General features: G+C 44.4%; 1 protein-coding gene and 1 long non-coding RNA gene across 2 annotated transcripts in view; both read right to left on the bottom strand.

Moving 5' to 3' along the window:
- The window catches only part of grik5 (glutamate receptor, ionotropic, kainate 5), a 90008-nt gene extending 68053 nt beyond the window's left edge, over window positions 1–21955 (bottom strand). Inside the window, exon 1 of the mRNA XM_069657052.1 lies at window positions 20174–21955. The gene's annotated coding sequence lies outside the window, so the exon portion shown is untranslated. The remainder of the gene's footprint in view (window positions 1–20173) is intronic.
- Window positions 21956–22184: 229 nt separating this feature from the next.
- LOC138584806 (uncharacterized) lies at window positions 22185–26098 on the bottom strand. The gene is made up of 3 exons (XR_011305465.1): window positions 25745–26098; window positions 25320–25491; window positions 22185–22226 (listed from the first exon to the last, which is right to left on the bottom strand). It is a non-coding gene; the product is annotated as an uncharacterized lncRNA (long non-coding RNA).
- Between the last annotated feature and the right edge of the window lie 598 nt (window positions 26099–26696).

Here is a 26696-nt window from a genome sequence, read left to right as displayed (position 1 = left end):
ACATTTATTATAAGAATCTTAATGAGCATTTCAGCCTCATGGATTTGAATACAACACACTGCTGCTGCCACACTTTTTACAACAAGTTCACATTACCATTCAAATGTGGGTAAATATTGGATCTGTGAGGTTTTGTTTGAATTCAGAAGTTCTTTGTATAAGAGCAACAGACTGTGCCTTGTACTCCAGCAGGGATCCAAAAAAAGCACTCATTTTTTGTGCTAACAGGATTTGATGCAATATGTGAGCAACTCCCACATTTCCTTTGTACATTGCAATGGTAGAAGTGTTCATCACATGGGTGTAAAAAGCCAGATTTTTTGGGCAGCTGATAATGCACGTCCAAGACGTCCTGTTGGCTTCCTGCACACATTAATCAATGACTTAATCATATGGCTCCTATTGACGTTTTATATGTTACTAGACTAAAATGATGAAATTGAATGTGTGTGGGAATAATACACATTTAACTGCATGACTGCTGACTGTTTTGAACATCCCTGATGTTTGCCCTTTTCTAATGTCCACACTAGGCTGTCACTTTTCCTAAAAATCAAGTTCAAACCAATTCAACGTGATATGGAATTAATTTCAATTGTATCGAACACTAACGTCAACGTCCCAATAACTTTTTGCCAAAAACAACAATTACATATTGGGTACTACGTAGGGATGCACGATATTGGATTTTTTGCTGATATCTGATATGCCGATATTGTACAACTCATTTAGCCGATTACCGATACCGATACCGATATTTTTTCCCACACACCTAATTGCAGAGATCATCAACTCTCTTCTGTATTGGAATTATTGTATTGGGCGTGTCGGCCAATATCATTCATTTTTAAGCCAATATCGGCCGATACCGATAACGTGCCGATAATATCGTGCATCCCTAATACTACATAGTGGTACATACAACGCTTTTTAGGTGCGTTGGTGTTGAGATGATCAGTTCTGTAGAAGCGTAGCTCTGTTTTGGGAAGAGCTAAGTGTTAGTGGGGTGGTAGAGCGAGCGAGAGAGAATGGAAGTGTGTGCACGCGTTACGTGAAGTGTTGAGGACCGGAGCAGCAGAAGAGCAGAGAAAATAGTGATCGGCAGCTGTAAGAACAACAGAACTAATGCACAGTTTAGGCTGTGTTTGTGCATACTAAAGCCTACGACTCCTCAAGCCTCAAGCCGTGCTCCCATGTCTTGCTGCTGGCGTATTAAAGCGACGGGAGTTAGCCCTGAAGCTAGCTACAGCTCCGGCCCTGGAGCAGAACAACAATAAGTCTCCCCTGTGCTGTCTGACTACGGTCGGGACCCTGAAGCAGGAAAGGTTAACAACGGCTTGGCTCGTTAGTTTCCTCCATTGGTTTGTAGCAGGCAGCGTAGTAGCGCCATCTGTTTGAATACAACGCACACAATACAAGGCTGCTGTGCTTCAGATCTGAATTCAATCACATCATTACAGTTCAAACTATTAATATTTCACCAGGTTCGAACGGTATATCGAATTTCCATTGAAAAGTGACAGCCCTAGTCCACACCATATATAAGCAAACCAGCTTGGAAATAGTTCTTTGTATAGAACAGACACACAGATTTTGTCCTGTGTTATTATAACCGTTCAAACTGATCCTCAAACGCCTCTAAATATTAAAGTATGTCTAAATACAAACATGTGACATGTAATTAATAGTGCCTGTGTCCTCACTGACACTGTGATAGCTGACTGCAGCCCTCTAATTATCTCCGGCTGTAAATATTGTATAACTCCATATTGAGCCACAAATTACACTGGGGCAACACATCCGCCACTAAATACTGCTGATAAGAAGTGACACTCCGTCTGTAGCCGAGCCACAGGGCTCACCTTTCACCTGTCTCTCAACATGTCATGGACAACATTACTCTAACACACAAACAAGCTAATGCGCCATCCACTGTAATCATTTTCACACCACACAGAGGACAGAGGGAGGGAGAGGCGCAGACAGAAACATAGGCAGTGAGTGATTAGGTTGACATCATACAAAATGAGGGTGTGATAGAGGTGGGAAGAGGAAAGTGGAGAGCAGGTGAGAGACAGGGAATGAGAACAAAGCTTATAAGACAGTCAGACAGAGCCGGCAACAGAGCAGAAGCATAAAGATGAGAGAGAGAAAAGAGAAGGGCAGTCAGTGCTAAAAAAAAAGAAGGGACGTGGAGACATAGTGAAGGCAGAGAATGAAAATCAACACTATTTCATTTTTCTTTAAAAGAGAGAGAAGAATTCCTTAATGGCAGAGACGAAATGAGCGATAGATAGGAGAAGCCTGGAGGATATCACTATATTTATACTCTACTATGCCATTATTTATTTATTTCTCTCCCTCTCTCCTCTGCTCCCCCTGCTGCCTCCCTTTGACGGGCCCGGTTTTTTAATAACATGCATATCTTTGTTCTTCTTGATTAAGGGATGGGGACTGTGAGGACTGTGCCGCAGGAGCTGTGAAGTGAAGACCACACTCCTGCTGGATGCAGGACAGATCTTCCTCCTTCTTCCATCCTCCCCCCCCCCACTCCTTCACAACATGCCCCCGTCCTCCCTCCCGCCCCGCGTATCTTCACTCTATCATCAACACTCCCGCTTCCTTTCTCACTCTTGACTTCTCTTCCCTCCCTCATCGCTGGTAGCCTCCCACTGCCCCTCTTTCTCGCGCTCTCTCCCTCATTCCCTCGTCTGCATACCCCTCATCTTCTTCTCATCGACCTCTCTGTGCATCAACAACCATTAACTCAGGAGGGCCTCTGTTCTACACCTCTGTTTATGTTCTTCTGTTTAAGTTGATTCTTCTGCATTAGAGCTGAAAAATAGAGTTAAATCATAGTGGTATTTTACATAATAATGTGTACTGCAATACATGTTCAGAATGCAATGGAATTGATGTCCAAAAAATGGCGCCCCTATTATGAATTATAGCAGACACACATGTATAATTAAAACATATGTGACTAGTTTTTAGCCATGCTAGCAGCACCAGGGGCGTGTCTAGAGCAGTGGCCCCCGCCCCCCAGGTGCCACTCCATTATCCTTAGCTATGAATGGCTATCTGTATTATAACATAGCACATTTTTTTTCACTGGTATGTACTAGGGGTGGGACAAAATATCGATACGGCAATATATCGTCGCCCTGACTCGCAATACAGTTATCAATAGGCGGGTGCCAAATATCGATATCTGAATTTACAAATTAATTTTGACCGCGTCACTACTTCTTGACTCCTTGCAGTGGCTCTTATGACGGGTTTTGTGTTCCAATCAATGCCGATCACAGCCGAGGCGATTATTACCCGGGTCTACTGCATCAGAGTCATTTGACCCGGGTCTGAATGCAGATTGTAACTTTTCCCATTAAGCAAATAAGCTGGGTGTTAGCGGGTTTTTTGACCAGTGGGAATGCGGCTGTAGATCTGATAAGGGGAGACAGAAATAGTAAATAAACTCTATTTGGACGTGTGTGTGTCTGTGCGCACATATTTCAAGCCCCCCTGCATAAGTGCCACAGTTAGGCCACCCCAGTCAAAAAAGTCTGGACACGCCCCTGTGCAGCAGGGCGCTCCCGTGACTGGTGAAGTTGTCTTTTCTCTCCGTCAGTCCTGTAGTCAATCCTCCATTTTGGTCCAAACTGAATAATAATACAACTACTAGATAGCCAGGGAATAAAGATAGTATCTCCCTGTCAGTTGTATAGTAACTCTAATAGACATCGAATAAGATTCAGAAACCATGTATTAATAATTCACCACTCGTCCTTTAGTAGCTCTTCACATGTTTGTGTTCTGTGCTGTAGAGTGTTACAAATATTGTATCCCTTAATCTTTTACAAAGAAAAATTAAAAGCCTCTTGCACACATCATTTTGCAAGACTCAGACAACACTTTCTGCAGAGCTGTAATTATAATTTAACGTTTTAATTTTGCTCCCGCACCACCCCCGCCTCCCTGTTCTCCGCTCCCCCAACTCGCCCTGCCGCTAACAGCCCAATCCTCCAGCCTCCCCGGCATATTAACATGACAGCCGTCAGCACCTCTGTGCAGGCTTGGCCTTTGCGCTGCGAGTCTGTGAGGATGCGTGGACGGGTTTGTATCTGTGAAGATGTGTCACGGCACGTGGTTTCGGTCAAGTGTGCGGGAGTTGATTGCAAGCGTAGAGTGCGTGCATGAATACTCTTTCATATAGTGGGTGAGTTTTTTAACATATTCCACAGCAGCGTTTTAGTTTATCTTAAGTTTCACTCCCCCACTTTAATTTGACAGCTTACTTTGAAGAATAAAGTTTTAATTGAAAATATGTAATCAGATTGTTAAGTTTGATGCAGTGTTATGAGTTAAACTGCCAAACACTTTATCAGGTGCCTGTAATTAAAATTATACACATTCCTAGCAGATACATTAAAAGCTGCTTACATGTTAATGTATCAGTGATAAAACCCCTGATATAACAGCACTCTGAAAGGGACGCTCCCTCTTAATGAGTACTTTAATATTTAATACCTATGTTAATAGATTTAGCAGATAATATTTAATTAAAGGGACGCCCAGAAAAAAATTAATCCACCTAGATCTGCATGCAGGTTGTTTTGGATCTGGTAGGTCAGGACTTAGTGTCAGTGGTTCTAATGGTCTATTTCTTAGAAAGTAGATGCAATAAAAGCCGTGCGCTGTAAAGTCTTTGGCTCAGCCAGATTAATTGGGACGTTTCTATCTGGAAAGACTGTTGAATTTTTCAAAGGAAATATTTTATTACTGTGAGCACCACTATGAAGCAGTAATGTCACAGATGGACATCTTAAAGCCTGGCTGATCAAAACCAAAACTATGAAAATTATATACTATTTAATTTGGGTAAACTATAGACGGGTTTGAAATGAAGGAGTGTTTATGGTAATGTTATCTTTATTTAAGTGATGTCTATTTAAATACTTCCTCCATCACGGCTTTCTGCCACGTATCTTGGCAAGCATCTCCACAGCAACCAAACCCAGACAGGCCTTCGCCTCAGGCCGCCTTTTATTGGTCCAATAAAGCTTGAAGAACGCACTGCTGCCTGCAATCAGCTGCTCTAACTAAATATGTGGGTGCATGGATGTGTGTGTGAGTCAATGCATTTGTGTTCTATGAATGAGGATGGATGACTACAATATGTATGTCTGTGTGTCATATCACATTTAACGCGTCGCTTCTCTCACCATGCATTGTTGCATATTTCTCCTATCTTTTTCGCCTTTTTGCGCTATCTCTTTCACTGTGACGCATTTTTCCCTTCCCTCCCTTAAGCCTGTAATACATGTGTGGCGATGCACACACTCGCACACACACAAACGGATTGCGGATGTGCTGACACAAGATATTCTTCCTTCCGCATGAGCCATCTCCTCTAAGCTTTGGGTCAGGATAGAGCACATAGCATCCACACACCAGTAACAGCTTAAAGACTGGATGCCATTCCCTGAAATCGACTAATACACAAACATGTCCACTGAAGCAAACACACACACACACACATACGTGTGCTGCCTTTTATTTTTCATTATACTCCAATTCTCTGGAAGCCTGTTTTCGCCCACAACGCTTCCTAATAGTCGTCTTTCTCTCCCTCGTTCCCTCCTGAAACAAAGGTGAAGGGCACGGAAAAGAGCAGATGAGGGAGGGAAAGAGAGGGAGGGACTCTAATGGTGATGTTTTTCAATTGGGTTGATTTATGGCTGGCTGTTAACCATTATTTTACCATTTACTCCAGCGGGCTGGAGGAACCGGGATGGACAGCTCGAGCTGGAGGGTACAATAGAAAGAGGAAGACCAGGAAACATACAGTAGGAAGGACACGATGAAGAAGAATGCAGCCAGGCTGTTGGGATGAAGACAACAGGGGCAGAGGAGGCTAAAAGACAATGAAGAAATAAAAGAGTGAGTGGGAGAGAGATAAAGAGAGAGCAGAGGGGGCTTAATGAATGTAAAGGCTATTACAATGAGGTGAGGTAAATTGTCCATTAACTCAAGAGTTTCTCATGCGTGTGTGTTGCCTCACCATAACGTTCCAATTTAGCAGGTTACACTCTGATGCTTCCTGGCCAGAGACGTGCGAGGCGTCTTTTAGGATACCGAGATAGACTGAAGTAAGACAGAGGAGGAGCGATCGAGGTATACAGATAACAGGGAAGAGAGAATTGTAACAGAGGAGGAGAAGGTAGGAGAGTAAGAGCAAGGAGGAGGAAATGTAGCGGTGAAGGAGAGATAAGGGGGAGAAGATAGGGAAGGCGGAGAGAGAAAATATTGAGAGTTGAGAAAGAGAGCAATAAGGAGAGAATGGATAATTCAGCAGGAGAGGAGAAAATTCACAGGAGGAGGGAGATAGCATCGCTTCTTCAGATACAGAGGGAGATAGTCACTGCAAAGGGACAGGATCAAGATTTCAATACAGACCCGAAAGGAACAGAGAGCAGCGCATTATCACACAGCAAGAAACACAATTATTACTTTGGACAGGCCCTGTGAGAGCAGAACAAAACAACAAAGAGTGAGCTCGGGCAGCCGTGATGCTCCACAAATGACACAACAATTTGGTGGCAGAAAGGGGGTGAACTGGATGGGAGGCTAATCCGTTTTAATTGGTCTGTGCAATCACAGGGTGCGATGAGGAGGATAATGACGGGAGGGACGGAATGACTTCTTCCTCTGATGCAGCCTAACTGACTAAATTAAGCCTGTCACATCAATGTCATTAAAGTGATTCAACTACGGATATCAAATGTCACATATCAATTAATATTTAATGAGTTGAACGAGGGCGCAGCAATAGATAACAGCGCCTCATCCTACAGAATATCTGCACACCGCACAGTTTGACGCTGGTGGCGGCAGGCATTTAGTTGGCAGTGATTCCCTGCCGCAAACACAACAAAAAGAGACACCTGTCATTAGCACTTATAATGACTCAATTTGGTTTCTAAGTAGCTCGTAGTGCCGTGCCAGGAAAAAGCCGCACACACACTCATTTAGCATCCTAAAAGGTACTTCCTGCCCTTGTAAGACGACGTTTATCCGACTTTTATGACCTGAGCGGTTTTGACAGATGTCAAGTTGAAATGATGGAAACACATCAGGGAATAACTGCTTCACGATTCATGTTTATATCTGTTTAGCTTAATTGTTTATGAAAGCATGTTCCTGTGCCAATGAGTGCGTGTGTGTGTATGTGTGTGTTTGGTGGTTGCCAATGTGTGTAGGAAAGGAAACACGCTGTACAAAAAGGATTAGCTCACTATTATGGAGGAGCTGTCAGATGCCTTTAAGACCACAACGCATTTCTCCTCCCGTTTTCCTTTAACCGATGTTTCTTCATCTCCACCCAGATCCGCCTCAGCAAGACTTAAGGGCTGTTACTGATTCCTCTAATGCTTTCAGATGAACCCTATGCTCTGGCATGTATCCAGTTAGCCAGAAAAAAAAAGGAAAACTTAAAGTGCATGGCCTGAAACACTGATGGCAAGGCTGTGAAAACTGAATATTTCGCCCTGAGTGATGTGGGGGAGGGTCGGTTATGCAGAGGGTTATTCATAACCAGCAGCCTAACATACTGGAGGCTATCAAACTCCAACGAGTGTATTAGCATTTCACCGGGCTGGGTTTCTAATCACACCACGGCTTCACAGGGCTGCATGGGCTTATAAGGTGCTGGTTCATTTTCTCAGCCTTGGGGAAGCACTGGGTTCATATTCCAAGAGCCTATAGATGAGTTATGATTTGAGTGGAGGTGCTGGGAGAGTTATGTAATTTGTGCTATATCATTATCAGCGGTAATAGACCTTATCATCAGTTTGTTTCCGGCATGTAAAAAAAAAAAAAAGAAACCTTACCCGATGAAATGACAGCACAGTAAAGCTCTGGAGATTATTCTAATGGTTTTCTTAATAAATGTGCTGACAAAGTAGCGTCATTAGGTAGTTGACAGCATAATTGGTAGGTAATTTTGAAATTGTGAGCGATGAATAGATAATACAGAGCTGTAGATGATCTTGGATGTTTTCATGCGCTACTCTTCAGCTTTGTGGAGTTTTCTTGCTAATTAGCGCCTCCATTCTTTCTCATCAGCGCACGCACGATTAGACAAAATTGAGGGTTAAAAAGATAAGTACTACTGGATGAACTCGCAGGGCTTTTCAGTGCAGTGAAATGATCACGGACACGGTTCTTTTATCCACATGGCCTCATGCTCTCTAATGAGCCTCACACCTTCAGCAGAGCAAACATCGGCCATGTTTATTCATGACATGCCAATATGGACGACTTCAAAAGATCGTCCGGTTGGCTCCTTCAACAGACCTGCTCTCTTCCTCTCTCTCTCTCTTCCTGAGTTACAGTAGCGCTCCTTTGGTCCTGCCTGCTGCACCTGTCTCCCTGCCAGGACTCGAGCTTTATTTACCGTAAAGCTTTCACACAGATAAACACAGCAACTCAGCGACTACACACACACACACACACACAAGTAGGCACACGCAATTTTTGCACAAGCACGCTTCCCAGATTTTGGCTTACGATCAGAGCAAAACAAAACAAGGCTGTTCTGGGCTCGCCTGTTTGTTTGATTCCCTGTCTTTCGTTTTGTCGATTGTTCTCGCTCAACACACCTTCGTCATTTTTCATCCACCTCATTTCTGATTGCTTTGCTTCAATCCTCAATCTTCTCTCTCTGCTGCAGCAGCATGTTCCCGTGAGAAAGCAGTGGCCTGATCTGGAGGAGGTGGTCTGACGAGGTGTAGGTCGAGGGGAGGATAGGGGAAGAGTTAGTCTGCCCCCCTCTCCTTCTTGACGGCTAATCAATGTGTTTGGGTTTCCCCCTGTGGCTGTGGCCCCGACGGCTTGAAAGGTGAGCCCTGCGGAGCTTTCCCCTTCCTCCAGCAGGCACGGAGAAAGCCAGGCGCCCTAAGTCTGGCAGATTAGCAAGCCACTGGAGGACTTACAACTTTCTGCTGAGCTATCGCTTCCTATCGCCTCCTCCCCCCAGCCTCCTCCTCCTCCTCCTCCATCCTATCTGCCTCCAACATCCCCTCACTAGAGAAGCCTCGGAGGATACGGTTGTACACACACTCTTCCCTTTATTAGCATATTTCTGTATTTGGGTTTTTTCTTTAAAATGGATTATTGTACAACAGTGTTTTAATATCAAAGCCTCAGTGGGACAGTAAATCAGGTTGCTGTTGTAATGGTTTGGTCTCCTGTGGAAGGAGGCCTGTGTTTTCTCTGCTGCACAGCAGCACTGAGTGAGATGGATTCATGGAGGCAGCAAAGATGATGGCCCACAGGTAAGCATTTAGATGAATTACACACACACACACACCACACACGGACAGTCAGACACATTACAATCATCCTAACGGTACATTGATCTCTGCAGCAGCATGGCCCGACAGGCCTTATTGCCAAATGAAAACAAAGGCTGCATGTTCGGTGCTGACACACACCATCAGTCACAGATAGCCTGCAGTCACAATGATTACCTCCTGTATGTAAATCCATTGAGCAATAAGGCAGGTTATCCCCTTATGAGACGCTGTTGTTATTATCGTGGACAGCATATCACCGGCAAGTGCCACCGGCCAACTGCTGGCGACTGATTATGTCCCATTGAGACTGGATGGCCAAATTGGAAAATGGTGCTATCAGGAGGCGAGGTTACGCAAATCTTCAGAGCAAATTATGGCTGTGTGTTTTGTCTCATTTGTCTGAGTGGGCACAGGGCTGTCAACAATAAGTCATCACCAGGGGAACGACGTATATCTGCTAATAAGCTACCTGGTGTATATTTAGATTTCTACAGGGATACAATCGGATCTTATATTACACTAATAATATAGATTCATTATGCGGATTATATATGATCGTACCAATAAAGCTGCTGCATTCTGACATATAGTACTATAACCTCACGCTGCAGTTTCCCTCAACTGGGCACAAGCAGCGAGGAATTTTTAGGTCTTTTCAAGATGTTTTTTTAATCTATAGTACGGTGGGGCATCTCAGGTGAAAACATGATGGTTAAAAGGCTCACCAGAGATTAAAAATGTGGCAGTAAAGGAAATCAGTGTTCTTTACTAAGGATGCACCGATTGAGAAAACCAGGGCCGATACCGATGTTTGAAAGAACAATTTTGCCGATGGCCGATGCAGATACCGATCATTTTTGTGATTATTAATGCCCTCATCTGGATTAGGGGCCAAAAATGTATTTTAATTATAAAAAACAGTACGTTTATTCAGGCCTTCATCTCACTCTTTGAGAGAGCATGAATTCAATCTTTCAAATTCCAAATACATCTTTTTATTTAAACTTTAAAAACATTTCTAAAAACATAAATACTTTTATGTTACAATAAAATTTACTGCACAATTAAAGCAGTTAAATAATAAAAACATCAGCTACTGCCATCGACGCTTGCCACCTAATTCGCCGATGGGGAGATGTCTGTCAACACGGCCGATATTGGTCGATTCCGATGTTCAGCCGGTGCATTCCTATTCGTTACCCTTATTGTGCGTAGACGTTTAGCACTTGACACTTTCAAGAACAACAAGCTAACAGTAACTAGCAACCTTAGCTTTTCTAGCCAGTTAGATTCTTCTTTGTTACTGTTAAGAGAAGTAAAGATTAAAAGCATTTATTTTCAGAAAGCGAAAAATTGGAGGTCTTGGAAGTGAAAAAGAGAACGCTTACATTCACAACTGCACCAAGTCAACAGTATTAGCCTAGCCTGGAGTCAAGGAAAAGCTATCTGCCATCAGTCTATCAGCTGTGTCTTTTGTGTACGATCGAAACGTGTCACTAAACTGTTCTCAGCAAAAAGACTATACCCAACTACACACTTCCTGCCCAGCTACACCAATCAGACAAAAAAGCAACTAGCTAGTTACCATCCTGGATAATTGAGTAGCATATGCCCTAAGCAGAGGAGCTGAAAGGATGTGAATAAAGATGTGACACAAAGCTAAGTTTCTCCATCAGGTGATAATTTATCAGTTTAGTCTAGAGCTTGTTTCTGCTGCCCCCAAAAGGCCAAAAATTACTGCAGACTAAGATTAAACTCAATGTTGCACCTGGTTAATCATACCTACAATCTTCCGGTAATCCCCAATATGCTCACTAATTACCAGCGCTTACCAGCTTTAATCCAGCAGCTTTTAAGTAAGACACACAACATGTTGTGTCTCAAGTTATTCCTCTGTCTTTCTTCTCTTACATGGCTGACAGCAGTTGTTTGTACCAGCATCCGTATGCGCTCTCCCAGCCTGCTTTATTTTGGATCAAAGAGCGTCTCATGAGTAGTCTGAAATCCTCCGTGCCTCCCAACATGACCACAGCTCTGCTTGTGTGAAATGCATTATTTCTGGCATCTCCCTCACACCCGCACTAGCCATGACATCGTCAGTATGAACAGATTTCATCACGTATGGAATTCAAAAGGTATAAACGCACACAGGGGCCGCACAACACAGCCGTCATCTTTACATCTTTACAGATAACTCATCTTGACATGAAGGCTGGAGGGGGGGGGGGTGCAGACATAACATTCAATTGCACATACAAGCACGGTATGCACACAAGCTATTTCAGATATTCATGTACAAACACCGAACAATATTCTTGCGCTCACACGTACAAAAACACAAACAGCTCGTCGATCTTCCGGTGCACAAACACAGCTAATCGGGCCCATATAAAGCAGTTTCTTTTCGTGTGCCTGGAGCATCTCTGGTTTCGAGAAAGTGGAAAATACTGGCAGAAATAGAAGATTCAGACAAAAGCACAAGATAAATTACTCGAGCTTTGGACTTTGATTACTGTGCAAGTGCATAGCTCAAAAGGACTTGAGATACAAAGTGGTCAAACAATTCTGTGGATTACTTCGAGTAGCTCCGAACCAGGGACATAAAAGTGCTTTCATTTTATCAGAGCTTCTTAGACGATGTGCTGCTATTGTTTAGCTTAAAGAGAGATAGGAAAGTCTCGCACACAGGAAGGTGTCAGACCAGTCAAAGAAATATTTTCCTTTAGCATTTTTCATGTTCTGACACGCACACCTCCATACGAGCTTAATTATAGTCAACACTTTCTTCCCTTGGTGTCTGAATTCACAGGATACCATTTTATATCCAAGCTAATGTAAGAGTTATACCTCAAAAAGGCAACGATGCAGATAATACCCTACGATTTCATGGCACTTCAGTGGATGTGGTTGCAGCGGGGGGCAGTGGAGGGGGGTTGTCATCCACCCAAGTTCCGACTCAGCGGAAAAAATGCTGTCGTATCTTCCCGTAATGTTAGTTAGTGAAAATCTGAAGTCCACAAAATCACAAATGAGTTAATTAATCACATCTGTTGTTTTTTTTATTCAGTTATAATGATACGATATGAGCCCATTTGGAGTGTTTTGTTTCATTGAGTCAATTAAATATTCAGCAGTTTAAAATCAGGCAGGAGCCCATAATCAACTGCTGCATCACCATTTGGACCGAGGCAGCTGAGCTGGAACTGACTCGCATGTTAATACCTCTGATTGGTGGCGCTGATTACAGGCTCTTGACTCACAATCCCAAAATAACCACTGTTGTGGAAACAATTAGACACGGGGCCAAATTTGGAATCGGTGATGAAGGTGACAACTTTCTGTTAAGTGGATTAAAATATTACAGATTATTGAACAGGGGATGAGGCATCCAAGGCTGACATCTGGCAAGGTAGCAATTTCCCTAAATACGGATCATTTAATACCAAGCTATGTTTTCATACTGACATAGTAGATGAAAAGTACATGTACATGTTTATGTATGTAAAGGGACTGTACTTACATACCGCTTTTCTGGTCTTCAGACCACTCAAAGTGCTTTTTACACTACATGTCACATTCACACTTTCACACTCACATTCACACACTGATGGCAGAGGCCGAAGTGCCAACCTCCAATCAGCATCAATGCTTATTCATACCCGATGGCTTTCGGAGCAATTGGGGTTCAGCGTCTTGCCCAAGGACACTTCAACATGTAGCAACCTTCCTATTGAGAGACGACCAACTCTACCACTGAGCCACAGCCGACCCTATGATTATGGAAGCCACTATTTCCTGACAAAATGCCGTGTCTAGCTGGGTAGATACATGTTGAGATGAAAATAAGAAAGAGAGGTAAACTGTCATTGAGACATTTTGCATGTACATGCCTGAACAAGACTAGGTCAAAACCTAGTATGTGGCTGACTGCATCAGGTCAATGTGCGCTTTTGTGGGTAATGTGTTAAAAGGACTGTCCTTATGAGGCCGATGACAACGTGTTTGAAAGCAGGTGCGCGCTGCGGACGTAGGTAAGGACAGCGGACGAGCAGCAGAGGAGCAGCCCCGCCTACTCCCCGAACAAAGTATCCGGAGCCGTAAAGACAGAGAGTCGCGTCAGTGGAGGTCCAATATGCTCCATGATCCACCATTGCGATGTCGCAACTCTCTACGGCTGTGAAAGTACCACCACTCAATCAGTCAGTCAGTCACATACAGACCCGTGTGCAGGGCTGACCCGGGCGGTCAGCCAAAAATTGAGCTAAATTTTTTTTTTTTTTTCACAAAACTGGTTACAGTGTCATATTAGAGACATCGCAATATGTTCCTAAAGTCTAAGCCACTATGGTCCATTCATGCTTGGTGTAAATATATATATTGAACATATAAACTTAGAGGAAATCAATACAGTGTAGCACAAAAGCCAAAGATCTCAGTGTGCAGAGTCACGTTCAGACACAATGTCATTATTTCTAGCAGCAGGCATGTTTAATGGTCTCCCAGAAGAGGAAAGGCTTTGTTTGTTATGTGATTCAGGTGAGACTGTAATCCATATTATGTGTTATTGTTTATCATATAATGATTGAAAGCCTACTTGGTTTTGTATAAGGATGTATTTGATCTGTAGATATTGGGAGATAAGACTAATTTATTGCTTATATTGAAACTGACCAACAGTTTGTTAAGTCCACAACGGCTGAGCACCGCTATATGTTCAGGACACAATAAACCATTACCACACTAGTAAACACAACGAGTGGTCTTCAAACACACTGCTATCTTAACAGCATTTTGTTTGGCCAAGTAGATCCCTCCTTTAACTACGCCACTATCCTTAGAGGGTCTCAATTAAAAGCAGCCACTTAACCTATCTTTGGTCTCAAGGAGGAAGCTGCAGAGAACACCACCCCGCTGGTCAAGAACAAATATGTGGAAATTGTGTCTGATCCAGGTCCACCTGTGAGTCCTTTAAGTCCCACAGAGCCGAGCGCAGTCCTACATATATTAATGATCAGCTTCAGAGAGCAGCGATACCTGTAGATATCATGATGAGAGCCATTATTACACTGTCAGCCAAACTGCCGCTCAGCACAAGTCACAGTGAAACATTAAAATGTAAAATAGACTCACTAGACCAAGGCTGACATTGCTGTTACCTGAATGACTCGAGAACATTTCTTCCCCACAAAGGCAATTACGTGGCAGAGAGGGTGAAGAGGACAAGACGGCTTCAGCTCGTACTGTTATAAAAGACACTGCCCTTCTACTGTAGTCACACTGTCTATTTATAGGCTTTCAAACGACTTTGGAAAAAGGCTCCGTTAACACAAATAGATATCATCTCAATCCTCCTCATTTGCGACTATTACAACTAACAATAATGAAATCTTTGATCAGAACATCTACAGCGATAATACGCCCTCACTATCCTATCTCAAAATAAAATACCAGTGGAATTAATCCAGTTTTCTGTATTTTGCAGCATGACGCCCTCAGGGGTCTGCAGACAGGTTTGATCAGTGATTGCAGTATGACATCCCCCGCTGAGACTCCATTTTCTAGCTTCAGGCTTTGCCTGCTTAGTCGCTGATTAGATTAAAAGGTGCGCTCTTTCACCCTGAAATGTATCTTCTGATCTTCTGATATAGGGACTGACACCACTTGACAGATAAATACGGTTCTTGCCATGAGGCTGGAAAATGTTTGAGTGTGGAAAATGTGTAAACAGTGTAGTAGATACAAGTTTTGAAACAATTATACTTTGCAAAGTTGAGAGAAACGATTTTATGTTTGGCATTAAAAGTATTGACTCTCTGCCTGGCCTAATTAGAAAAGAGTTTTCCGCCCTGTTTTAATTATTTTATCCTGTGATTTAATGTTCATTCTGCCTGCAAACTAGCCTTCCCTTGTGGTGCAATAACGGCTGCATTTCATTGAATACAACGAGCAAACGAGGCACGCTGGACCAACCGCAGCTGAAGCTTAAAACATGATGAGCACGGTGACATAAGCAAAACCCTCTGGTAAGAAAACAAGAAATTGACATAGACTTAATGAGCAGTCGTGCCACCATGAAAACAACACGCAACGCTTCCCAGAATGCCTTTCGACAGCCTTGCCGTATTCTCTCGGGGACAGGTCCTGAAATGACCTTAAATCAAGCCCATCAGCCTTTGTCACTTGTCACACTCACACAACGCAGCGCCGATGTAGCGCTGAAACATTATAGCTGTGACTCTCTGAGGCTCGGCCAGCTGACTGATTAGGACGGAGACGGGTCGGGACGCATCACCTGAGCCTCACACCACCGCATTACGATTATACTGATAGAATAGTGACCTTTTCTGCTAATGCTAATGCAGGAGAGTCACTGCTGCCGTAAGTGTCGTCCTGGGAGTATCTACTGAAGCACTAAATAAGTACAAATACACAAAGCTGCTACAGTATACAAACGCTCACACTTCCACCCGCTTCACACACATTACACACATTGCTTTTATCTTTTTGCAATCCAATCTTAATGACTCCATTAACTTAGAGGCCATTAGCGGCATTCACTTTATGGCCAGCCAAACAGCCCAGCCGGGAGCACATTACTGAAAGGGCATGTGTGTCCTAATGTCCACTTCTTGTCATCCTCCTCACACACACACATTCATACAGTCACTCAATCTTTTCCCTCAAGGCCGAGCTCGCCTGAAGCAAGCAGGAGTGGACGAACAACTAAGCAAACAGGGCCATTTTTTGTGCTCCATTAGGCAATGAGGAGCAAAGGTTTAGTGCAAGGCTGCAGTGCCTCGCGCTGGTGGTCAAGCGGAGGAAGATTGAAGGCAGAGGAAGCTGAAGTGCTGCTCAGTGTTAGAAGAGATCTCATATCCCAAATTAGCCTGGCTCGCTTTGGAGCAGAGGCTGAATGAGATACTTCAGGGGTGACCTGCCACGCAAGAGGCATCGCGGGGCATGATTGCAAAAGCTAATCGCAGTCCCAAGACGGAAGAAAGGGATGATTTCAGTGTTGATAAAAGGAAAACAATTATCCATCCCTGTTGTGAAACTACAAATTTATAACCTCTCATAACATCTAAGAATGCTGCAGCCGCATTTGAAATCCTAAAATATTCTGGGGTCCACCCAAACTTTTAATCACACAACTCAGATCAACACCTGAGACTAAGATATAGTATTTTCAAATATTTCTAATCTATGTAAAAGGGGCAGACAAACAACAATCTTTCTGCAGTGATCTGAACAATTTCTTAAAGGAGCAAGTCGCCCCTGCAAAAAGCCACTGTCAGTCAAAGCTGGTGTTCTCTGTAATCAATAGAAGCAATAACACATGAAATTGGCGCCATAGCTGTGGAGAAAGTTGTTCAAACAGCTTGTGGTTTCGCCCATTCTACGTTCCTACAACACCCAGCATGCATTGCGCCCCTCCATCTGAAAGGAACAGCCCAGCGAGAGACGCTGCGGGCAATGGCTCAGAGCAGTACAGAATCTGAAATACGACGAGAACATACCGGTGGATCATCTAAACAATCTTCAGGTCTGCAGTCTACATTTCAAACCTGACGATATTGAACGAGACATGACATTGGAGGCGGGCGTCCTAGATTGAGGAAGTGTAGTTTAGCGAGCTCCCTGGCCTCCGTCAGATGGCGCGTTTTATGTAGTCTGGCGGAGGTTTTCCAGGGCCCATTGGAGAAGCGGATAGCGTCCTCCAAAGGCACAGAGCCAAATTGCAAATTGCATTAGCTCCCCATAATAGCATAACTGGACTGAGGGTGAAAATCAGCGAACTGGCCCTTTAACTAAAATAAAAGTAGTAAACTGTAAAAATTGAAAAATTAAAACTTCTTATTTATTTATGTATTCTCGGCGCCACACTCTGAGTCACTGATGTATAACTTAATGAGAATAATAAAGCCGAGCTCTTGCAGCAGAGTTAAAGAAATAACAGCTGCTGACCACATCTGAAGAAAGAACAGCTGCTGCCAACAAAGAAATCTCGATTCATTAATGAGGCAGAAGATCTGAATGTTTTTCTGCCTTAACAATAAAACGAGTGAGGAATCATCAAGATATTAAAATGATATCATCACAATGATATTTTCATCTAGCCATATGAAAATTGGAACCAGCAAATAAAAATCTAAACTGGCTATTAGAGCGTCTAACCCTGAGGGACGATGGGATCAGTGATCTGAAAGGACCTGACTTGTACAAACGGGGAAAACAGGAAGCTCAATTTGAAAATTAGCTTATGAACCGTGTCTATTTCTGCCACAATTTAGACCAAGTCGAGTGAAATGATTGTACAGTACAATGCACCAACGCACCACACTGCTGCTGTGAAAAGGACTTAAAAATGGAGCCCAAATGACAAATACACGCCACTGATAATTTGGCACATCAGCTCCATGTTGCCTTCCTGTTTCTGCATGTCTGGTCACGCTGAGCGGAGGGCATGTGATTCAACATGGATGCTTTTTGACCGGAGCTGTACTGGTTCTGCACAGTGACTCATACAGTTATTTTGTGGCTATGAGGCTCAGCTGGGGGAGGGCCTGGGGTCAAAGTTCATCCGTTGTCACTGAAGAAAGTATACTCCATGACAAGTACATGAAGCATCCACTAGATGACAAATGTGCTGCACGGGAACAGAAACCGAAATGGATGGTTGCCAACTTGCAGTAGTTTGAGGCAGTTTTAGGCTGCATGTTTGTGATGTGTGTCATATTTCATTGATTTCGTTTTGTGCCCTCCGCTCCGGTTTGTTGTTTGTTATTTTTATACTATACTATCACATGCTTTCCTGCTCCAAGCTCAGCTTTAGCTCTGCAGGCAAATGGGTGCTCCTGCTGAGAGGAGAGTGGAGATGCTTCATATCTCATAGGAGGGGGGTTTGAGCCAGACTTACCCTGATATTAGCTAACTACTCTGGGATCAGTGGGTTTCAGAAGGTGGTACTTTACTTCCGCTGAGCAGGACTGGACAGCGGTTTCTGCTGCCTGCTTGTTTTTCCTCCCCTCCCGAGGGGGTGGTAGACCATTTATCAGCTACCAGAAGAACATGTATCGATGTGCAACACAGCCTGGGAATTCAGCTTTTATTACACTTTAAACTGCAAGGTCAACTTGGCAGGAATCCGTGTCAAAGCTGTCAAGCGCGGAAAACATGAAACAAATAACCCACGCAGAGGATGCGGTGTAAAACATCAAGATAAGGGGCAGACGTCTCACCATGAGAGCTATGGTTTATGTTTACGTGTGTGGGATCAGACAATATACCAACGCTTCCCTGTTTATGTGTTTTTTCGTGTCTTTATGAGTTAGCATTAACAACTGGAGAAAAGATAAGATGAGTCCAAATTTATGTCCCATAATTGGACAAAATGACAACATGCATCCATTTGGGGAAACGTTTAAAGACGCTGCGCGATCCTTGTCAAATGAAATGAACACCAACTCGTTCTACTTTTACACAGCAGGAAGGAGTGAAGCCATGTTGTGAAGCATGGGCCCGTCGACAGCATGATGTCAGTTCTGTCATGCCTTTGATGCCATCATGTGCCACTCCTCCTCCTCTCCTCTCTGGCTCTTGTGACAGTGACAAAGGGGATCGGCAGCAGTGTGTTATCAGTGTGCAGCTGCAGTAATCGTATTATTTAGTAATCTTAATTCTGAGAGGCTGACCAACAGTGTGAACAAAGCGGGGCCTTTGCTAAGCCCATCAGAGTGCTCCCATGGAGCAGAGGTCTTTTCCTGCTCTGCGGCCCCTCCAGGCCCACGCACTCCCATCTCGCTCTCTGTTTCTCACCCTCCCTCCCTCCCTCCCTCCTCTGTGTGTCCTCCTCTCTGTTGCTTTCTGTCTCGCACTCTCTGACTCCTCTCTCATCCCCCTTATGCTCTTCTTCCATCTCTAGCTTTTTGCTTTCTCTCTTTCTCCCTTGCTTTTTTCCTTCCATTTTTTTCCAATCTCTCTGTCTCTGTAACGCTCTGAGCTGGGAGTTTGTGTAATGGCGTTATTCACAGTTCATTGGTCTGTTTGAAGGGACTATCTTGATTGAGCGTCTCCCGGTGCAGGGCCTGGTGACTGTGGGAGTGTATAAAGATGTGGATGTGTCCGCTGAGATAGATGGGCTCAGTAATATGCAGGACATTGCAGAGGCTGGGTCTCGGGATAGAGGGGTTCTTCCGAGGCAACACATAGGGAGATAAAAAGGAGGCTGAGATTATATGCAGCCGGAGTGTAACGCTTGGGGCATTAAGACGTGAAATGGAGGCAACAAAGAAGTAGTCAGTTATTCTCATTAGCTGGTTCACCCTCTTCAGTTTTAGCCCCCCCATCCTTTTTCCATCCCCCCCTAATGAATGCAACTACACTGACACAGAACCAAAAAACTGCTCTCAGAAGCAGAAATACTCGCCACTAATTAGTTCAAATTAACCTCAGGACCAATATGTAGGCACACACACACTCACACCCACACAGAAAGGCACCTCCTTTGCCTCTTTCTGACACCACTCTGATGCTGTTGTAAGCTTGGCTGTAAGATCAAAATCTCTTTCTTTGGCAGACACACACACACACACACACACACACACACACACGCACGCTGAAATCGCCTGGAGGAGAGGAAGCACAGGAAAGCAAATCCGCTGTGAAGACACCATAAAACCAACACTGCAAAAAGACAGACCACATCTGTGTTTGTGCATACATGAGCTGAATACACGTTAATGACAGGCGCCGCACATGTGAACACACACATACGCACACACACACACACACAAGGAAGGAGAGAGAGTCCTACTTACAGAATGAATCAGACGTTATCAGAAGCGCTGTGCCATATTATCGCTGTAGTGGTGAGTCAACACAGGCATGGAGATCTGAGACCAAAGGGTTTCAGCACTTCAGTTGAGGAGGGGGGAGTCAGAGGGGTCCGCACTGTGTCATTAGGGGTGAGGACATATAGGGGGAATCTGGAGGATTCCAGTGTTTATACTGAGATGGAGAAAATAATCCCTTTAGGACAAGGCAAGAAAAATCGACACTTGATGAAAGGAGAGGTTCAATTCTGTCTACAAAGAGAATGAGGGATTGATTGGGCTGCTGTTTTTCTATCTCTTACTTTGAGGGAGAAAAAAAAGACAAGAGGCGAAGAAATAACAAGAGGCCGTCTTGACAAATAAGAAAAGAAATGGGGTGAAAAATTAGTCAATCAAAACAGAGCTCCACCTTTCCTTTTAGACTGTCTTTATCTGCTTTCCTCTGTCTGCACACCTCCTGTTTTCCTTGGGATTGTGGAGGGAGTGGGTGGGTGGGTGGCTAGGGGGGCTATGAGCAGAGGAACGCCAGCATCAGAAAACCAATCACCTCGCCAGACGACGAGAGAACATAAAGGAGTAAATGACAAGCAGATGAAGGGGAGGATTTCCGACACCTGCTCTCTCCCTCTGTTTCTCTGCCTGGCTCTCTCTCTCTCGCTCTCTTTCTAACCTGTATTTCCTTTCTAGTAACAGCCCCCTCCCTCACAGCCTGTTTTTTTTCACTGCATGGGCTCTTGACTGGGATGGATGCAGATAGAGTGAGATCCTCCAGAAGCTACAAACACAGGGATGCTCCTCTTGTTTCTTTCTGCCTCTTCTTTCTTTCCTTCCCTCTGTCTCTTCCTCACACGCTGCATAGAATGACAATGAATCGCATGCCGTCTACTGTGCCGGCACTGGATGTCTGCCTGGCTCTCTGCCTGACACTTGGAATAGGCTGTGTACCCGTCTTCCCCTCTTTCTGTCTATCTTCCTGTCTGTCTCACCAGCCTCAGAGCTTGTCTGTCATTCAGTATAGCCGCCTGTTTACCAGGACATCTTTCAGTCTGTCTTCCTGCCAAACGCTAAGATACAAACCAGGCGGGTTCAGGGGGGACATAAGCCTGCTCTCCTGCTCAAGTGCCCCCCCTGGTGTAAATCCTGACCCCTCCCCTGCCCATTGCGCTAACTAGCCTCCAACACGGCACAGACGAATCAGAGAAAGACTCCAATTGTCCCAAAGGATTTCAAATAATCCTAATAAATTCTCTATTTTTCTTTCCTCGCCTTCTCTGCTTCCTTCTCCGTCTTCTTCTTTCTATCTACCTGTTTCCCTCTTTTTTCTCTCCTCCTCCTTGCCAGTCTCCTTGCTCGTTATCTATTCTGGACAGTCTGTCCCTCCTCTCTCTCCGTCACCGAGGGGGGATGAAGAAGAATGGTGCTGCTTCATAATGTATTTCTCCACAATGTGAGCGGAAGATGGTGACAAAAAAAAGAAGGGGGGAAATGTGGGATACGGAGAGGGGTTTTTGAAATTGTTCCCTTTAAAAAAAAAATCCTCTCCCACAACAAATCAGAAGAAAGAGCCTCTCAAGGGGGGATTTTCAATTACTCGCTGTTGCCCACAAGCCAATCTGGAAAAGTGGCCCGGCTCTGAGGTGTGCACAGATGTGTCGTAATCTCGACAGGATATCCAGGCGATAAATCCGGACATGTCCAAAAGCTCCATACCATTTCTCAAGCATCACTGCAGCTTATTTCATTTCAGATGAAGTCCAAAAAGCTCGATCAGATGCTCAACAGGTAGACTGGCTTGCTGTACAGCAACTCCTCTGAGGCTCGTCTCCTCTTGCTTTTCTGTACTTTCTGGTACAGACGGCTCGGGGTATCTCAGCGGAGCTCGTCCGGCCTCAACTTTGCAGGTTCAGAGCTCGCTGGGATGTTTCAAGCTGATGGCTGACAAAGTCGGAGGCGGTTAGGTTCGGAAAGCTCGTCGCCGGGGGGTTTCTTCTGGCTTCCATGCTGTCCATTTGGTGTCCATCTCTGTGAGGCTTCAGATCTAGAAGTAGAAGAAGAAGAGAGTCAAAGTGGAGGTGAGGGAGAGTGAGAGTGCATGAAAGGTTAGCATGGTGACATTTGTGTCACTCTGCCTTATCGCGTACGTCATTCTCCTCCTCGTCACGCTCAACCCTGCCTGTCGTCCCGCTGTCTATTCCGTCCTTGTCACTCTTCTCAGACTTTGCTGCTTGTTTGTTCCTTCCTCCACTCCACTCACTCTGTGATTTGATCCTTTTACTCTCTCCCAACAAGCTCATTTTCAAACACTCTACCCTGCCACATCGCTCTTCTATTCCCTCTATCCAATTTCAAATCTACACCAAGCCCGCTTTCATCCAATCATCTCTGCTGTCTTTTTCTTTGATTCTAAGCTAGCTGTCCATCACACTCCACAGTTTCCAACACCAGAGGCATGTGAGAGAGCACTCTGGAGGACTGCAAGAGAGCGCCTGACTGGTCAATGTGCCTGAGGCAGGTGGAGGACTGCAGAGTCAAAGCATTGGTCAGGTACAAGTTGTTATACCTGACTGATGTAGACCAGGGATATTATTTTTCTTTTTGGAAATTTAATCTAACATTCCCACTTGGGACAACATAAAACATTTGTTCTGTTGTGATGTACGAGAGCTTAACATTTTGCAGCAGTGAAAGTGCATGCGCCTTGTAATCCAGTCGGGACGTCCCTTAACACACAGTTCGTTTGATCCACTCTGTGCCCTGTTGCCCTCTTGTTGCCCTTTTAGCAAACAGAAAAGGCAAATAAGAGGCCTGAGAGCCGTGCTGAATGAATAATCATGACACCAAATCTTTTCAGAGGTAATTGGAGGAAACGTTTTTGGATTCAGCACCATAGATGGAGACAGGGCAAAGTTGCTAACTGTGAAAAGCAACTTCCTTATGGGAACGCTAGCTTGTCACTCAAGCGAAGCGGCTGAGGCACCACTAATAAAACAGAGTGTATTCTTCAGCGTGTTTCAGGTTAAGGACACTTGATTGAGTTCAAACAAATAACAGATCGGTTTAAATGTGTTCAAACAAGAGGTTCTGGTAGAGTGACACAAAGTCCAAAGTATATTGGCTGTCAACCTCATAGGAGGGTAAGAAGAATTAGCTCATGTCTTTACCACAGTTTGATACACACAAAGTTGAGTCTATTCAGGGTAAAACTTGGGGTAGATTTTATGGCTAATGCAAATAAAGAAATCTGTTGTTATTGAGCCACATTTAATTGTTCAAGAAACAAACAACAGAAGCATCATTAGTTTACATGTAAAATGACCTTAAAGACACGCAACAAATGTGTGGATTACTATTTGCAATCACCTCAACTGTTGTGTTTTCGCACATTTCCAATTTAGCAGCCTTACAACTTTTTTTTTGTATTTTCAGGTCGTATTGTGAAAACTATGAAAGGTCATAACTTTGACATTTTATTGTGCTATCTTGCATTAAAGTACACTACAAAACGGTGGTGCCCTTTAGGAGTCAGTGATCGGATTGAGTTTGTACTCTGTTCAAATATTCAGCTTCACGGTGGATTCTGTCACATTTACGCACCTTTATATTGTGCCAAGACATTTTCTTACATCCCTCCAAACTAACAGTTTTCCTGGCAGGCAGGTATGAATGCAGGAGACAGATGGTAACACTCACATTGGCCTCAGCTTTAAAAGAGTTGGATGCCTGCTGAGTTTCTTTTTTTTATTCTAATAAATCATGTCGCCTTTTGTCTAACAGATTGACTAAATCTAAAAATAGCAGCAGGATTTCAAATCTTTGCTACCCAACAGGTAGTCGTGCCTGTTACTATGCAACAGTTTGCACCTGTTGAATATATAAAAGTCAGTTTTGAATTCTAATCAAAAGCTCTTCGCTCGCAGCAACAATATGAACACCTTTTAAAACAGAGAGGAACAGAAAAAGCTTTAAAAGCGGATGTCAACTCGAAGCCGTCCATCGACAATATCGTCTACAGAAGAAAAAAGAAATCATTAAATAGGTTTAGTGATTCCTTCCTTTTTTCTACAGTCCAGCGAGGTGACGGTCCATTTCAGATGAAACATTACAGGCCATTCAGTGTTTCAGCTCTAATCAATACTGTTGTGTGGATAGATGTGACCCTCCTGTGACACCTATATCCTCATAGGACCATTTAGGATGAGACCATGTGTGTGGGTAAGGTTAGATCATTGCTTTGGGTTCGTGTGTGTCGCTGTGTGTGCGCACCATTAGCATGCTATTAGGACGCACATGAGAAAAGCTGTATGTGGGTGTGAGTTGGTGTGCAGAAGGTATGTCAGCAAGGAGAGCAAAGACAGAGGTACGTGTCAGAGGACCCACAATGCAAGAGTGTGTGTGTGCGTGTGTCACAGCTGTCATGCCTGAAGCAATTAAACACATTGATCTACTTCATAACCTTCTGTTCCACCATTCCCACACACTCAGGCTGAACACACACCTCTGCCCTCTCTGCATTGAGCCTCAGACGCAAACACATGAAAAGCTTTCAGAATGATTGACACAGGCGCAGAAATATATACACACACATCCACAGCACCTCCATTCACTGCCTGTGTCAGGAGAGAGACTCAAATGTCTCTCGGCGTGTCTGAATTCAAACAGAATGTAGAGAGGAGCTTGAAGAGACCGAAAGACAGAGAGGGATGGAGGCGAGAAGGGGGGAGGGGTGACACAGCCGAAGAGGGGGAGAAAGAGAGGAGGAGAGAGGGACCGAGGGGGGAGAGAAGCAACAAATTGAAGTGAGCCATTCAGTTTTCATTAAAATCCATCAAAGTGGACAGGCATGTTCGTGCCTCGATGGGAGGAAGGAGACAAGAGATGGATGCTGGATGAAAAGAGGACGGGGGAAAGGAGGGATGGAGGAAAACAGGTGGGGGAGTGGTAGGGAGGTTGGTTGGACAGGGTGAGAGGGTGAGAGAGACGTAAGAAATGAAAGGAAAACCCATCAGTGGTGAAAATGCTCTGCAGACTGAAGAAGAGTGGGCAGTCAGAGAGATATAAGGAACAAGAAACGAGGGGTGAAAGAGAATGGAAAGAAGGGAAAAAAAGGAGGAAGAGGAGGACGGACACTCACCCATTTCAGCGGGGCATTCCACAGGCGAGCACAATCCCTGCTCTGTGATCCCATCCTGGGGAAAGGCGCAGCGAGATCCTGGAGCTCCCTCCGCTGAATACAAATGGGGCTGCTATTATCAGCTCACACACACATACTCACACAGTCACACACGCACACACACACAGCGGCACTGTGGAGGAAAAGGCAGAAACACACAGAGTCAAGTCTGGGGTAGTTGTTTAAATTGGAAGAAAAGCAGCAGCTCAGTAATGCAAACAGCATTATCACAATAGAGGAGACATTGCAGCACAAGTGCATTTGCATTCCCTTCTTCCTCTCTTATTTGCTCTTTCTTCCGGCATCCACACACACACACACACACACACACACACACACAAACAAACACTCACACACTTGTATTGTCAGCCTCTACAAACACTTACAGAGCATATATTCAATCCAAACGAGTCCCACAGTCGGCTCTATTCCGGCTCCTCCTCGGCTTCCAAGGATGTTTGAGAGAAATGAGTTGTCCGCTACGTTCCCCTGCCTCCCGGTGGGTTCCTCACAGCGCTATGTGATGCAGAGATAAAAAGAGATGAAGGCAGACTCTTCGTCCTCCCTTATTTTCTCCTCATAGCCAGTGTACATCCAGTTTTTCCGTATCCATTTGTTGATTCAGATCCAATCCATCCGCCTGCCTGTGTGTGGACTTTGCTGTGATTCGGCGACACGCGACGGCAAACTGCATTCACTTAGTCACCCTCCCCTCTCTGCCTCTCTCGCCTCTCTCTCTCTCTCTCTCTCTCTCTCTCTCCCCTTGCTCAATAGTATACCCGTTCCTCTTTGGCTTTCTCCAATCTAATCAGCTCTCTCTCTCTCTCTCTCTCTCTCTTCCAGCACCCTCCCACTCTCTCCCCTCCCTCCCTCCTCCTTCCCAACACCCACTCTCTTACTCTCTCTCTCTCTCTCTCTTCTCTCGCTCTCCCTCCTAGGTATTTTTTCTCAAAGATGAATATCAACTCAGTCCCCCACCCTCTCTCTTCTCTCTGTCAGTCTCTGAGATAAGCATTTGAAATAAGGGGGAGAGGCAAAAAAACTAGCCATGGAGAAAACACACATATTCTGAAACACACACACACGAGAGAGAGAGAGAGAGAGAGAGAGAGAGAGAGAGAGAGAGAGAGAGAGAGAGAGAGAGAGTAATCATAGGGATGTGTTACATCCCCAGCCAGGGTAAACTAGCCTGACAGAGTTTGACATGGCTACATGCTCAGGGTGACAAACACTATCACACCACCACGCGACTCGCCTCATGCCCTATGACACACATCACGCACTGACACACACACACACACACACACACACAGAGCAGTATCATATGTAAACACACAA

This window comes from Semicossyphus pulcher, unplaced genomic scaffold (assembly GCF_022749685.1).
Source record: "Semicossyphus pulcher isolate SPU_LCO1_2020_fin unplaced genomic scaffold, fSemPul1.0.p SCAF_9, whole genome shotgun sequence".
Lineage (NCBI taxonomy): Eukaryota > Metazoa > Chordata > Actinopteri > Labriformes > Labridae > Semicossyphus > Semicossyphus pulcher.
The sequence above is the reverse complement of the archived record's forward strand: the minus strand, read 5'-3'. Positions and strand labels throughout refer to the sequence as shown.